General features: G+C 45.3%; 1 long non-coding RNA gene across 2 annotated transcripts in view; it reads right to left on the bottom strand.

The window, feature by feature from the left end:
* Positions 1-9,866, bottom strand: part of LOC106039173 (uncharacterized) — a 44,900-nt gene extending 35,034 nt beyond the window's left edge. For both annotated transcript variants that reach the window (XR_001209077.3, XR_001209078.3), the window contains exons 1-2: positions 9,729-9,866; positions 8,964-9,079 (exon numbers count right to left, since the gene is read on the bottom strand). This is a non-coding gene — a long non-coding RNA (uncharacterized lncRNA). The remainder of the gene's footprint in view (positions 1-8,963; positions 9,080-9,728) is intronic.
* Between the last annotated feature and the right edge of the window lie 4,318 nt (positions 9,867-14,184).

Below are 14,184 nucleotides of genomic sequence, written 5' to 3'. Positions count from 1 at the left end.
TGTCCTGTTTGTGGTCCCTAAATGTGACCAGAGTACTTAACTCAGGTTGTATTCCAAGAAGCACCTTCATTTGTCCCTGTCTCATGTTGCAGTTGTGCTACAACACACTGAAATGAGCGCGGAGCATTCCAGAAATAGGTGTTCTTGCCATTTCTGCAGAACTGAAAGTTTCTTTCACCATGCTGCTAGCACTTACTAGCTATAAATGAGAGTTTGTAACAATGGGCTGACATTAATGCACTCATCTGGGAGTCTTCTGATTACCACAGGTTCTCATTAGCTTTCAGAGTTTTCAAGGCATTTCTAAAAGGCCCTGGACTCACCAGGTGAATAAAATCTCCAAATGTGTGTTAATAATTTGAAGCTGAATATCCATTTGATGATGGTTCAAGGTGCAGGTGGTGGAAGTTTCAGACTGGCAATGCTGGGCACAGTGGATGTAATACTGACACAACCTCATTCTTCAGACATATTTAACTTTGGTACCTGAGGAATTTTGGGAAGCAGTAAGGCTTCAGATGTGGCAGAGAAAGAAAAGAACAGTGACTCAAAATTATCAGACAAGCACCCAAAGCTCTCGGCTTCCAGGAGCAGGTGGGGGGGGGGGCCAGGATGAATTTGCCTGGTCTGTGGCGTTCCCCTCAAGCACGGGACCACGCAGCCCCCCAGTAACCTGCCTCTTGCTGCAAGTTAGCCAGCAACTGCAGGGCACTCAGGGCAAGAAGGCAAATGCCACCTCCAGTTTTTCTGACAATGGGATTTTCTATCATCAAATCGTCCTCCCATCTACTTCGCACATTCTCTCCGTCTGTACTGAGCAGTCAGCGCTCCTGCTCAGGGGACCTGGGTCCCCTGAAGCCCTTCCCCGACCCACAGCTCAGCTTCACAGGCACCGCGCTCCTCCCTAGCACACCGCCAGGTCGATGCATGCGGCCTGAGGCACCTCCGCAGCCCCCTGAGGCGGCCCGCACTGGCCGGGCCCCACGGAGCGAGAGGCGCCCGGCGGCCGCCAGGCGGCGGCCCGACACCGGCCGTGGCTGCCCCGAGCCCGCGGGCGGGGGAAGCTCCGTGACTGGAACCCGCCCGCGGGCCCCGCCGCTGCCCGCAGCCGCTCCGCGTCCCCCGTGCCCTCCGGCAGGAGCACCGAGGAAGGCCGAAGGGCCTGGGGTAGTGCCACAGCCCCGCCGCACCCATCTCTTCTCTCAGCCTTAGGGCTCGGATGGGTCATGCGAGGAATGCCACTGGACCACTGATCTCCTGAGGACCCATCCTACCTCTCCAAGCGGAGGTTTTCACTCTTTTGCTGACAATTTGCAATGAAGTACGACAATCAATTCCTTCCCCACCCCAAAACCAGAAACAGCAGTGTTTGATGTCCAGGTCTGTACGGGTTTTCCCTGTACAAAGCATACAAAGATGAACTTCTTTGAGGGTATTTCTTACAGGAAAACTCCTATTCTTTTGAGCAGCTCTTCTAGAAGTGTTATTCAGACACGCAGGTGTTTCAGAGATGAACACTCCCACCAGCTAAGCTTACTTTCCCATTCTCCAGCAAAATGAACAGCCTCACAGCTTAAGGGGATAACTAACAGCATGTGGTAAACCCTTGGGTATCAGTTCACTCCCCCACTGTCCTGTCTGGTACCTCCACCTCATAATTCTGTTCTTGTCTGTGCAGTGGGAGGCCAGGTGGCAGGTGGGGGTTCTTACAGGACACACAAAAAATCAGAAAAAAAGTAATATTTGAGTTAAATCAACTCCTGATGCAAGGCAGAATGAAAACATTAATTTCCCTCCTACCTCTCATATTTTTCTATGATATTCCTTTGTTCCAAGCAGTTGTCTTCAGTGCATGAGTTGCAAGCCATTTGAACAGTTTCACACTGAGTTTATGATCATCTCATTTATATCCAAAGCCACCTAGTGAGTGCCCTGCCAAAGCTAACTCTGTACAGTGTGGCAGGCAAAACACTGCAAATGGCACTGCAACCCACGAGGCACTACATCTAGGGCCACAACAGAGAAAGTGTTAATTCTCCAGTGTGGCCAGTATTACATAGATAGAGATCTGATTAAAGTTGCTCATTCTCCATCCTCAATGAAGCAGAGACAGAAACAGCCCCAGAGCTTGATAGGGCTCATATGAGTCACCTATTACACAGGTGAGCATGTTCAGTAAAATTAGGTATCCCCCACCTCTGCAATCACCTTACAGGGGTTGTGAGTTTGCAAACTATTGGATACATTTTCTGCCTCTCACTATCTGAACAGCTTCTCTTTATAGTGGGATTTTTCTTTATCTATCCCATATGAAAATTCAAGTAGTGGGGTTCCTTCTGCAGCAATTTCCATACTTGAAATAGAATCTTCATTCGTACAGAAAGTATTTACTAACACTGCAGGTTTCTTTCTTCAGGACTATCTTAATATTTGTTCCTTTCGTGATACCACCAAACAAGTTGTCCACATCTACAATTTGGTCTCATTTGCATCATGAACAGTGCTAAGTACTTCACTTGATACAGAAGCAACTGCACTGGAATGTTACCACAGTTCACAAGACTGCAATTCCATCAACCATTAAAACTGAGAAGGGAAATGGAGAACAACGCTTTACATGAAGTGATATCAATTACAGAACAAGTACCTAATGCTAAGAAAAGTGACTTATATTTATGTGGTTATATAACTAACAGATTGAGCAAGCTCTTGCCATTTGCCTGTCCATTGGGCTCTGTCATTTCAGGAAGTAAGATTCTATCTCCATGAGTGATCTCCTAAGTCAGGAAATGCAAGGTTTTATGTTAGGTTGATGGTAGGCCTCTTAGAATAGCAGCAGAGCATTGAGTTATGGTAAAGATAGCGCTCTGTCTGCAGTGAAACACTGCCTTTTCAGGGTACTGCAGAAAGGCCGGCAACCACCACTCTTCCCAGTTTGGCATCATCTGCAGAATTGCTGAGTGTGCACGTTGTCTCATCAGCTGTTTTAACAAGAATGCTAAACAGTAATGGCTGGAGTGTCATCCCCAGGATATTCCACTCACGATTAGCCTCCAGCTGGACTTTACAGGCTGATCACAACCCTCTGAGCTCAGCAGTTCAGACAGTTTTAACTCCAATTCCCTGTCCATTTACTAAATTTGTACTTCATCAGTTTTTCTATAAAAACATCACAGAAGACAAAGTCAAAAACCTTAATAAGGTCAAGAAAAAACAAAATCCACTGCTTTCCCCCTCACCTACCAAGCCAGTCATCTCATTATAGAAGGCTATCAGGTTGTTTATGCATGATATCCCCTTTGTAAATCCACACTGATTACTCCCGGTCACCTTCCTGTTATTAGCATGCTCAGAAATAGTTTCCAGTACTACTTGCTTTATCATCTTCCCAGGGATCAGGGTGAGGCCAACTGGCCTGTGCTCCCTAAACCCTCTTCCTTGCCTTTCTTGAAAGTAGAAGTGGCATTTGATTTCTTCCAGCCCTTGGAAACATTCCCCAGTCGCAGCGACCTTTCAAAGACAGTAGTCTTGCAGTGACGTGAAATAGCTCACTCATGAATGCATCTGTCCAGTTCTTTAAGTGTACTTCAGCCTGGTGCTCCTCCACCACAGATATATCCTCCTTGCTCCAGAAGCTCTGTTCAGCACATCAGGGACCATTCTGGTTGTTGGGAATGTTCCCCGTAAGGGAGAGAATCTAGGTACAGATCATCCCACCCCATTAAATGCTTGTATTCACCCAGTGCACACCAGGACTCATTAACCCTTCATTTGCTTACATTCTGCTTTTTAAACATCTCAATGAAGACTGCCATAAGCTCTTCCTAGTTCAAGTCCCCCCCCTTCTATAAGAGACAGATACTATCCTGCTATTTTAGTTTTACAGTGCAGTTAAAGTGAAAGTCCAAGTCTCTCAGCTAGTGGTATTGGTGATGCTGAGCATCACAGCTGATTGCTAGCTGTAACACCTGAACCTTAAGCCAGGTTATCACTAGGCTGCTAAAGGGAAGTGGTCTATTTTTGACACATTTCATAGTTGTGTGCTCATTTGCTCACTTTTCTCCCCTTGCCCAGTAGTATGGACACCACACACTATATCCCCTCCTTCTGATTACAGGTGTGTTCCTTACACAGGCTGCTCAAGCACAAAAGACAGGCACTGTCCCAGGAACAAGCTGCAAGGCACAGGAGGCCTCTCTGCTACCTCTTACCTACTTCCTCCTCTCCAAGGCCTGCCATGAAAACCCTCCCTTATTCAAATCACCTCTGAAGCCAGGTCTAAACATCCCCTTTCATAAGAGCCAAGCACCTATGCTCTGCCGACAAGATGTAGAAGCCAGGTAGGCTGCTCATGTTGCATCAGTGACAATGACATTTATCAGTGCAATGGCATTGTAACCCCTGCCCAGAGAGCTGATGTTGTAAACACTGCTCAGGCATAACTAGAGGGTAGGGACTTTAAAATGCTACTTGCTTCATCTTTACCAGCTCAGTGCCACTTTCCCAGGCCTTGCTCCGTTCTAGGAGTGAAACAAGTGATGTGAGCAACAATACCCACTCCTCTCAGCCCTGCTACAAGACAGATGTCATTTATTCTGCAGTTTTTCATGACCACTGGGTATAGCACTTTGACGTGAAGATTTTGAATCCTTTTCTCTGAAGATTATTTGAAGCAGAAGGGTGAAAGAAATGGAAGAAACAGAAGCTTACATGCTCTGTTGGTTGCATGCCCAGAGCTGAAATATTCCTGTGCACAGGCCAGCAAGTGTTTGCTATTGTCAGCAAGCTTTCTGCAAATTGCTGTGCAACTAGTCAGGAACAGCTTGGTATTCAGGTTTGCTGTCATGATCATACTAGTTCTTTGTAAGCTGGAGCAGGACTTCAAAACAAAGCAGGAGCCTTGCTCTGCAAGCCTTACTTCAGATATGGCATGGGCTGAGAGAATCCAAGCATCGCTGGGTAAGAATTTTTGGACATGAGCGCGATACCCACAGATCAGCCCCACTGGCAGGACAGTTTGATTGGTCCACACCTGTTCTGGGAGGGCTCTGTCAGATGGAAGAGGCATGATGTTGGCAGAAGACAATGTAACATCACACTGCTCTAGTGCATATATACCACAGGGAAAGGGGCACCCAGAGCTGCCAAAGGTAGGCAGGGCACATGCATGCAGTGTGCCTACTGCCATGGTGGAGGTACTCTGCTCAGACCAGTCTTTATGAATACACACTATTTTCACTGCTGCTTTGGCTCCACTAGGCACAGCTTTACCTCCTCCTGCATGAGGAGTGTAACAGTTAGGTCAGCCCAGGCACTGATTTCTGTTTTGGATTTAGCTTGCTTGACTACCGCATGCATCAACACCATGACCAGCTATCATGGGGCCATCAGTCAGAGCCCTGAACCCTGGGCGGTTTTAAGATGAGAGAAGGAGATGTGAAATGTCTCTGAAGGATGGTAAGTCCAAAATCAAAAACAGAAAATAAAGAGCGAAGCAAACAGGAGAGCAAGAACAAAAGAAGACTAGAAAACTAGGCATAAGTCCTCAGCGCTCTCAGAAACAAAAGCATCAGGGACAGAGACACTGCCCTGTTGCCAGTCCATCGCAATGTGCAGTCAGGGAAGTGAGTCAGCCTTGCAGCTCCTCATTTCATGCAGCTGTGAAAAACTTTCTTGGGCCCTTCTGGGATCTCACCCAGTTTCACCATGCTGGAAGCAATCTAACAATCTTCCACCACCTCTTTTTGCACTTTCCACACACATAATTCATTAGAAATTAATGAAAGTACTAGTCTTGCCTGTGGAGGATGAAGGGAACAGCTGGAGCACATGTGAAATGGCAGGCCTCTTCTGATCCAAAATGCTTGCACTGCAGGAGAGCAACATAATGGAAGCTACCAATGCAGCACTTTCAGGAAGACAACCCCGACTGTGTGAATAGCCATGCTTGATATTTACATGCTTTGGCAATTCTTGCTTATAATAAACCCACCTACAGATGACATGGTGCTGGAAATGTAGCACTGGTTAAAAACTAGAAAACAAGCATAATTTGAAATTAAAGGAAGAAAATATTTCTCCGTATAATGATGTCATTCTACATTGAAAGGAAACATGCACAGCTCCTGGGCCCTGAGTGACAGGAAAATTGCTAGGCCAGATAACCCTATGGAAGCTGCTTTAAAGTAAGAGTTCCCACTTCCTGCAGTTACCCGGTGTGCTAGGGATATCAAATAAATTAGAATACTCTATCACTAGAAACCAAGTTATTTATGCTACCTTGAGTAAGTGCTCTCTAGCAAATGAACATAAGAGATTCTTGTAAAACAAAGTTATCTATCCTGTAAGATTATCAGAACAGGACTATACTACAGAATGCAAATGTCATACTTCCACCTTATTCCTTAAGTTGAGGCCCACTCAGAAGTCTGTTTTGACATTCAGTTACAAACAAGCTCAAAGTGGACAGCATAGCAGCAATGAGGCAGAAATTTCAATGTTCAGAGTAGCAGACCAAAATGGGTTCCAATGCAAGTTCAAAAAGTAAAAATACAATAGTGAGAAGTGTCCCTTTCCACCAGATTTGCTTTGAAGCGCTAGCTCATTCATCATCCTAGCAGAAACTACCGTGTTTGCCCCATAGTAAACTTGTTTATCTAAAGTAATGTCTAAAAATATCAGAATTAAAATACACCTTACAATAGAAGACAGCATCTTGTGTAAGAAGCTCAATTACTCATGAGGCTAGCTACCAGACCTTAATGCTGATGACTGGAAACTCAAATCTGACTTGGGTTAGCTGGAAAAAAAAAATCTATTAAGACTAAAGGAGAAAATGCAAAGTAACCTTGCACTAGAATCCACCGTGCGGGGAAACAGTGTGCATTGGGAAAGTCCTGATGCAGTATTTGCTATACCAATGCCTTTCATCGTCAGCAGACATTGCCATATGCTTTCCTGAAATACTGTCCCAGAACACTATGCTTCCTGGTGTCTCACTCAAAACACAGATTGGTTGATGCTGACATCCCTACTGGGCCCCAGTGGCTGCCTCCTCTGTAGGAATGATGAGAGCACAAAGCTATGTGGCTTACTTCCCTTGTCAGGGATTTTTTAGAACCTATGAACAGCAGAAATTTCAGTAATGATTCCTATATACACACACAACTCATTTTTGCATTATGAACTCATTTTGCATAGGATGAACCATATTATGGTTTGGATGAGAAACATGATGAAAGTTTGTATCCTCCTAATGGTTTGCCACATGAACTTCGAGTTAGTGCCCAGGACTGTATGCAAACACTCAGCAGAAATTCAGACATATTCAAAACTGCCCTGTGTATTTAGTCCAAGCTCAAACACTGCAAGCTCTGCTATGAAATACATGAAGTAGAAAATCATTCACAGGATTAGTTATGCAAAATTGCACGGCAAGCATTCTCCTTTGCTTGCAGCAGCTCTCAGTGTGAGGCTGAGATCAGCCATGTGAGCCACATTCCCTGAAAGACAAGGAAGTTTGAGCTTGTCCAACCTGGGTAGGTTGTTCAGCCTACAGACCCATACTGCTCAGTAGCTTTTCAACTGTTCACACTATGCTATTCACAGCATAACTGGAGATCCACTGCACTCCAGGTGAAAGGAAGCTAACAATAACTTCAACCTCCTTACAGTCACTGTTTTACATTTAAAGAATTTCAGGGAAGACAACATCCACTATTCACATGGCTTAAAAGTTACATACCTGCCAGCACCTGAACATGCAAAAACATTTTAGTAACATGAGTGTCAATAACAGCACAAGGAAAAGTTAGTTCTTGGTTTCTAGCCACAGCCTGTAATACACTGGCTTTTAACCAGTGAGCCCTGCTTTTTTCTTACAGCCCCCCACCTGTATAATCATACACATAACAGTTTGAACTGCCCCTTATCTGGTGGAGATTCACTTTGAACTTGCTGCCTGGAATTGCAGGGAGAAGACAAGCAGCCCTTCATGAAGTAGCTCGTGTCACAATAACATTTTTTGCATATACATAAAGTGAATCAATAAAGCAGTTTCTTGCTTGCTAATCCAATTCCTGCAAGCTCTTTATTAATCACGTTTCCAGAACATTTGATATTTCAATAAAACATTTTTTTTTTCTGAACACTTGCCAAGTAAAGAGTTCTGTAAAATAAATCAACTAATATTTCAAAGCATCTTACAGTTTTGAGTGTTAGTCTCTGCATAGCGCAGACTGAGTAAGCCACCAGAGCTGTTAGACAATTGCTTAAATTAAGTAAACGCTTCAGTACCATGCAGAACAGAGGCTTGCACTCTGGTCACATTCCTAGCATCTACTCCAATTACACACCATGTCTTTTACAGGAGATCATGCTTGCAGAGCACATACAGTGATTTATTTATTTATTTTTAATTAAATGGAAGCTAAATAAGTGTAAAGAGCAAGATAAGGAAAATATTACCTTAATCAACACATTAGGTTCAGTCAGGTTCACAGTCTGTTAGCAATCTAATACCTACCACTAAACCATTTTCTCACTTAAAATTCCCAGTTAAGTTTTCACATTTTTCATTTTCAAAATAAAAAAATCTTATTTTATTTTGGACAATCACACGACAACCTACAACACTCTCTCTCCATCTTTAAGACACTTCTAGTCAGCTTCAGGTCCTGCTCCAGTCACCCTTTACCCACTACACGTCAGTTCAGCTATATCATACTCAAAGAAAAATCTCTTCTTTGACCTTGTTCTTATATAAAGAACAATTCCACCCCTTTTTTTAAAAAAAAAAAACTTGCTCACTTACATAAAAGTAGGATTTGTACACAATAAAATTTACACCATTGATATACTTTTCTCATAAATACAGAACATAGCCGTGGACTAATACTTGGTGCCACTTAGAGCTAGAAGTTTATCTTAAAAAAAAATGCAGTAGCCTCTGAGAGGACACTTACCACATGTGTGCCTCCTTCACATCCACGTTGGGCAAATATTTGCTAAGTCTTCAAAGAAGAAAAACATTCCCCACATGAAAGAGGCTTCAGCTTGGGTGCAGAAACAGTGGGAAACCCTAAAAGGGAAATACCTATCTTGAGAACCCATGCAGCAGCCAATGAAAGCAGTTTAATATAGTCTTAAAATATATAATTTTCCCCACTCAAGTTTCTAATATATACATATATATATTAAAAATAGAAAAAAACAGGTTTATACATTGTTGTAAGACTAGCAAGGCAAAAATCTGACCTTGCAATGATACTGATAGGATGCTGACCATGACCTGGCTAAGTATCTACGACATCAGTGAATGGGAACAGCATCTTGTCATCACCCTGGGGTCAGCACTTTAACAAACTAACTCATTAATAAATCCTTTGTCTTTCTAACACTGCTCAAGTGTGAGCATATTTGACATGCCCAAATAGCTTGCTTGCTTTTTATATATATATAGCTCCTATCTGATCCTTACTAGGATGAACCAGTCAGCTTCAGCCCCCAGAATCTAACTAGAACAACTGAAAACATTTATACCTTAAAAAACTGAAAAAGAATAGTTACCAAAATCAGCACTTTTCACAGCTTGCTTCAGGAACAAGATAACTGGGAGATAACATGCAATATAACATTGAAAATGCCACAGAACAGAGACATACAGTCAAAGAAAAGAGAACGCAGAAAGAAGCCAACACTGTAAAAAAGATATATATATATATATTTACCTTCTTTAGCAGGATAACTTCTAAACTGTAAGGGTTTCCCCCTCTGCGCCAGGCACCATGACAGGGCACACAGCAACCAACCAGAGCTAGCAGGCCCTAACCTTTGGGGTCTGGAAACACAGCCCTCATATAACTGACTCCCAGCTGAAGGCAATGACAAAACTCAAGTCTGATTACTTGTTTCCACCTGATGGAGCCTCCAGCTTAGTTCCTTAGTTCCAAAAAGGAAGGAACAGATCCTTCTGCTCCACTGCTGAGGCGCCAGGTGGCCCAGCTCTACTCAAGATGGCGGGGGGTCCTCAGAGCTACCCACATGGTGTCTGCAGTTACCTGCCTGCTTCTTATGCCCTGAGGACCTCTCCCCTCACTGTCCCCTTTCTCCTTGCCATGCTCCCTGTCCTGCAGGTGATGAAGGGACACCTGGCTGCTGGGGGGAGGTAGGAGCTGGTGGTTTCACGGCCTAACTTGTGGGTACAGCTGAGCCTTGCCCGTGGAGGTGTGAAGGCCGGGGCACAGCAGGGAGTTGGAGGGGATGCCACAACTAGTGCCTGCCCTGCCTATGGAGGGTTACAGGTTTGCAGCAAGGGACACAGAGTAGGTAAAGGACTGAGGGAGCTGAGCAGCCGAGAGCCACCCAGGAACGAAACACCTTGTTGCAGCGTCAGTCAGATGTCATGGGTGGCAGAAAATGTGTCTGTGTGTGACTCTTCCAGTGTAACTGCTAACCCGTAGCAGGGCTACGGACTGGGCCTGGCACGTTTGGGGATTGTCCCCAGTGCTTGCTTGACCACTGCTCTGTCTGTCAGTATGTGAAATAAATCTCATCAATACTTCATTTATTTCCACGTTGTGATTAAAGTGACCATTTCTCAAGTCATTTCATTAGCAGTGTGTCAGTGTAACACTTTCCACTGTCCATTCAGTGTTCCTCTTCTCATTTTACTCCATTCACTCACATCCATCTCAATTGACCAGACAGTCAGACTCCAGGCAGTTTAAAGCTTGCTGTGTCTGCCAGCAGCTTGCATGGTTGTCTCTTTAGCCAACTCCTTAATTGCCTTTCTGGCTGTCCCTTTCGTATGTATCTCACTGAATGTTTTCCACTAAGGTTGTCCACTGCTAAAATTTGACAACCCGCTTAACAGACAACAGAGAAATATATTTTTTACTGGACTACTCTTTTTTTTCTGTACTTTTGTAATTTCTGTAATTTTTCTGTACTTCTTGTAATTAAAGAAATCCTGTCTGTGCTGCCAGTTCTCCTAAAAAAAACAGGTGGGAACCAGTGCTGAAAGACTTTAATGGGAAAATCTTAGATTTTTACAGAAGTGATACAAGTCCCAGGTGACTGATGAGAGAAAAGGCAGATTAGGGCTGGGCACAGGGTTCCCATAGGATGTCTGACAGAAAGGTTCTTGCTTTTCCTATATACTCAGAGTTCATCAGGAGACCTTCTGGATCAATATAAATTGGAGGTCGTTGCTCACACTCTGGAGAGAAGAAGGTTCTTTCTGAGGAATCCCCACGAGCACTGTGATCAGCTAGGCCTTAGATATGGTTATCAGGCAGGCCAGCCAAGAGGGAAGGGCATGGAAAAAAAAAAAAATTCTTTGAAGGATGGTTTCAGAGAGGATGAAGCTTATTTTGGTAGTGGAAAGAATCAGGAGAAAGGAAGAATGCCACAAAGTGCAGCGTGGGAGACTGAGACCAAACATGAGGAAAAAGAAATGTCATTCTAATGTGTCGTGGTACAACAGGCCACCCAGAGGGTGCCTGGGTCACCCCAGGGCTTCGTGTTTCAAGGAATAGCCAGGGAGGAAGGAGAGAAATCAGTAAAGACAGTGATCTTTTGGGGTGATGTTTAGGAGAAGGACAGGACTGGGTGTCCACAGACTTGCAAGGTGAAGGCATGGAACAGCACAGGAGAGCCTGTGGTGCAGGGGCCAAGGGCTATTGCGATGCTGAAAGCTCCCAACAGAACCTTTTTCCTACCAGAACCCAACGGAAGCTCTTTCTCCCGTTGGCTATGGCTGAGGTCTCTGCCACCAAGACCTACCAGGAGAAACCTTAACCTGATGTCACTAGGATGCCATTATCTCTTTGCCCCACACAGCAGAGTCCCAGAAGCATCATCCTGTAGTCCTGCTCTCAGCATTGAACGCCTCCCATATTCCATGACACCAGGAAGAGCCCTGAGCAATGTGTGAGGGACAGGACCTCCCTTCCCAGGACCTGGAGGTCAGGGTTTGGCTTAATGTAACACATCAAGGGCTACTTAGCATCAGCACCACCTCTGCATTGCCTTTGCCTACCCATGGTCACTGCCTCCAGTTTTCTCATCTAACAAGTCCATGGGGACCATCTGTTGGTACTGGCCCTCAGCGGGACCCATTAATACCCCCTGAAACTGGGGGAGTTGCTTCTAACATTGACTTCTTCAGGGGTTTGCTCAGTCTTCTCTCAGTCTCTGAGGTCCATACACCAAATACACCATGGGACTCATTAAAATACAAAAAGCCATGTCTCTTCCCATATTTATCTTCAAGTCTTCAAGACTCAGCCAGCTAATTGGAGAAGTTTCAGACATGCAGTTAAACAAAAGAGTTCAGTGAACACCTAATAAAAAAAGGTGATTCTGGTTCTGTAAAAGAATGTCTCCTCTCAAGCCTTTTTTTTTTCCTTCATTTTTTCCCCACTTACAGAATACTTGTTAACAACATTCTCCAAGTGATATTGATGCAGAAGGAGTCCTAAGGAGGTCTGGACAGGTTGGTTAAGGCAGTTTCCTTGAACTCAGGCACTACATGAGCCAAATTTCTCCTCGCCTTCCCAGCTCCACCATTTGTCTCAAGCACACCTAGGATTTACATCCCTTCTCTTCACATCAGACCTCTCCACTCAAGTCTGCAGCTGCATGTTACAGCTCCTTTGCACCAATTCCCACCTTTGTTTGAAAAGGATGGTTGGAAAGGACTGAGGCCAGTTTGTCCCATGCTCTGCCTGAAGCCTGTCCTGTCCTGCTGAAGACAGATCCTCTTGCATGCCTGCAGCTTGCCTTCCCTCTGCCAGGTACTGCCCAGGAGAGAAAGTCTCAGCTGGGCCCTGCTGCAGGGACCACAGCGGTCCACTTCGGGGGCTACATGGCAATTTTCCTGATCTGCTGAGGAGAGTCCCAGTACAACAGAGCACTGCACGGATGGTCTGAGGCCCTGCCAAGTACTACGACCCTTTGCCATGGCTCCCTTGTGCCTGTGTGGAAGGGCACATGCAGGCACACCGTGTGTCCAGCCCTGGGAGACGTGCAGGATATTTGCTACCGAGCTCCCCCTGTCTTTAACAATATAAAGCAGAGAAACTGAATTCATAAATCTGTGAACTGGCTGCCTGTTTTTGAGGCAGGAAGCTGTTTTCCCTGTCCTATGCAAAGTGCTGAATTTCCTGTACTGGCAGGAGCTTCAGACAGCCTTCCGTGTGACAGAGTGTTGATATAGCCAGTCATATAAATATAACTGACATAATGCCAGCCTGGGGCATTTCATCATAGCATATATACTAATCAGTACAAAAGTCAAATTCGCTGGCACTGGGAGATTTCTGCATAACGGTGCCTCACAGGAACTTCTCTGCTTACCTGCAAGTGGTAGAGGTGACCCTGCTTAATGCCCATTTTGTTGGTTTTGTGATTCCTTCCTTACACTACCCCATGTGCTTTTTTCAGCAACCCTGTCCGTCCCTCCTCCACGGGACTGCTGGTTACCCTCTCTCCTCTTCCTCATTCCTGCTTTAAAGACCTCCTTATGAGGTCAGCCATCCTCTTGGCAGAAACATCTTTGCTCTGTTTAGTGAGGTGGATCCCATTTCTCCCAAGCAGACACCGATCGTCAAGCGTGGTCCTAAGGTCACAGAAAGCAAAACCCTGTCACCAACACCAGTTCTGCAGGCAATTACTGACTTGTGCTACCAGTGCCCTCCTCCTCACGGTCTTTTCCCGCTCCGGCAGAATTGAAAACACCACAGGGACTGGACTACTGTTCACAGAGCTCTGTAGTCACTTCTGATACTGTCCAGATTTCCCCTAGTGGTATCATTTTTTTTGCCAGGGTAAGAGCAGGGATAGTAGTCAGAGGGTGGGACCAGCTTCAGCAGTGCCTGGACCTTCTGCTGTCCCCCTGCTGCTGGCCTGAACTGGGCATTGAAGGTGCATCGGTGGGTGGGTGGGTGGGTGGGTGGGTGTGGGTGGTGTGCGTGCGTGCATGTGTGTGTGTGGTGTGCGTGCATCCAAGCAGTGCTCCAGAGCTGCCTAACGATTCATAAAGCCTTCGTTAGCCATCAGTTGTGCTTGACTTGCAGCTCCCCCACCTCCCACCCCTGCCAGGCCCTGCTTGCCCTCTGAAAAGACCCAAAAAGAGCTTTTCTCACCCCAAACCACTGGTGCTGTGGATGCCCAGTCTGTGAC

Source organism: Anser cygnoides, chromosome 9 (assembly GCF_040182565.1).
Source record: "Anser cygnoides isolate HZ-2024a breed goose chromosome 9, Taihu_goose_T2T_genome, whole genome shotgun sequence".
Taxonomy (NCBI): domain Eukaryota; kingdom Metazoa; phylum Chordata; class Aves; order Anseriformes; family Anatidae; genus Anser; species Anser cygnoides.
This window is presented reverse-complemented; position numbering and strand designations above follow the sequence as displayed.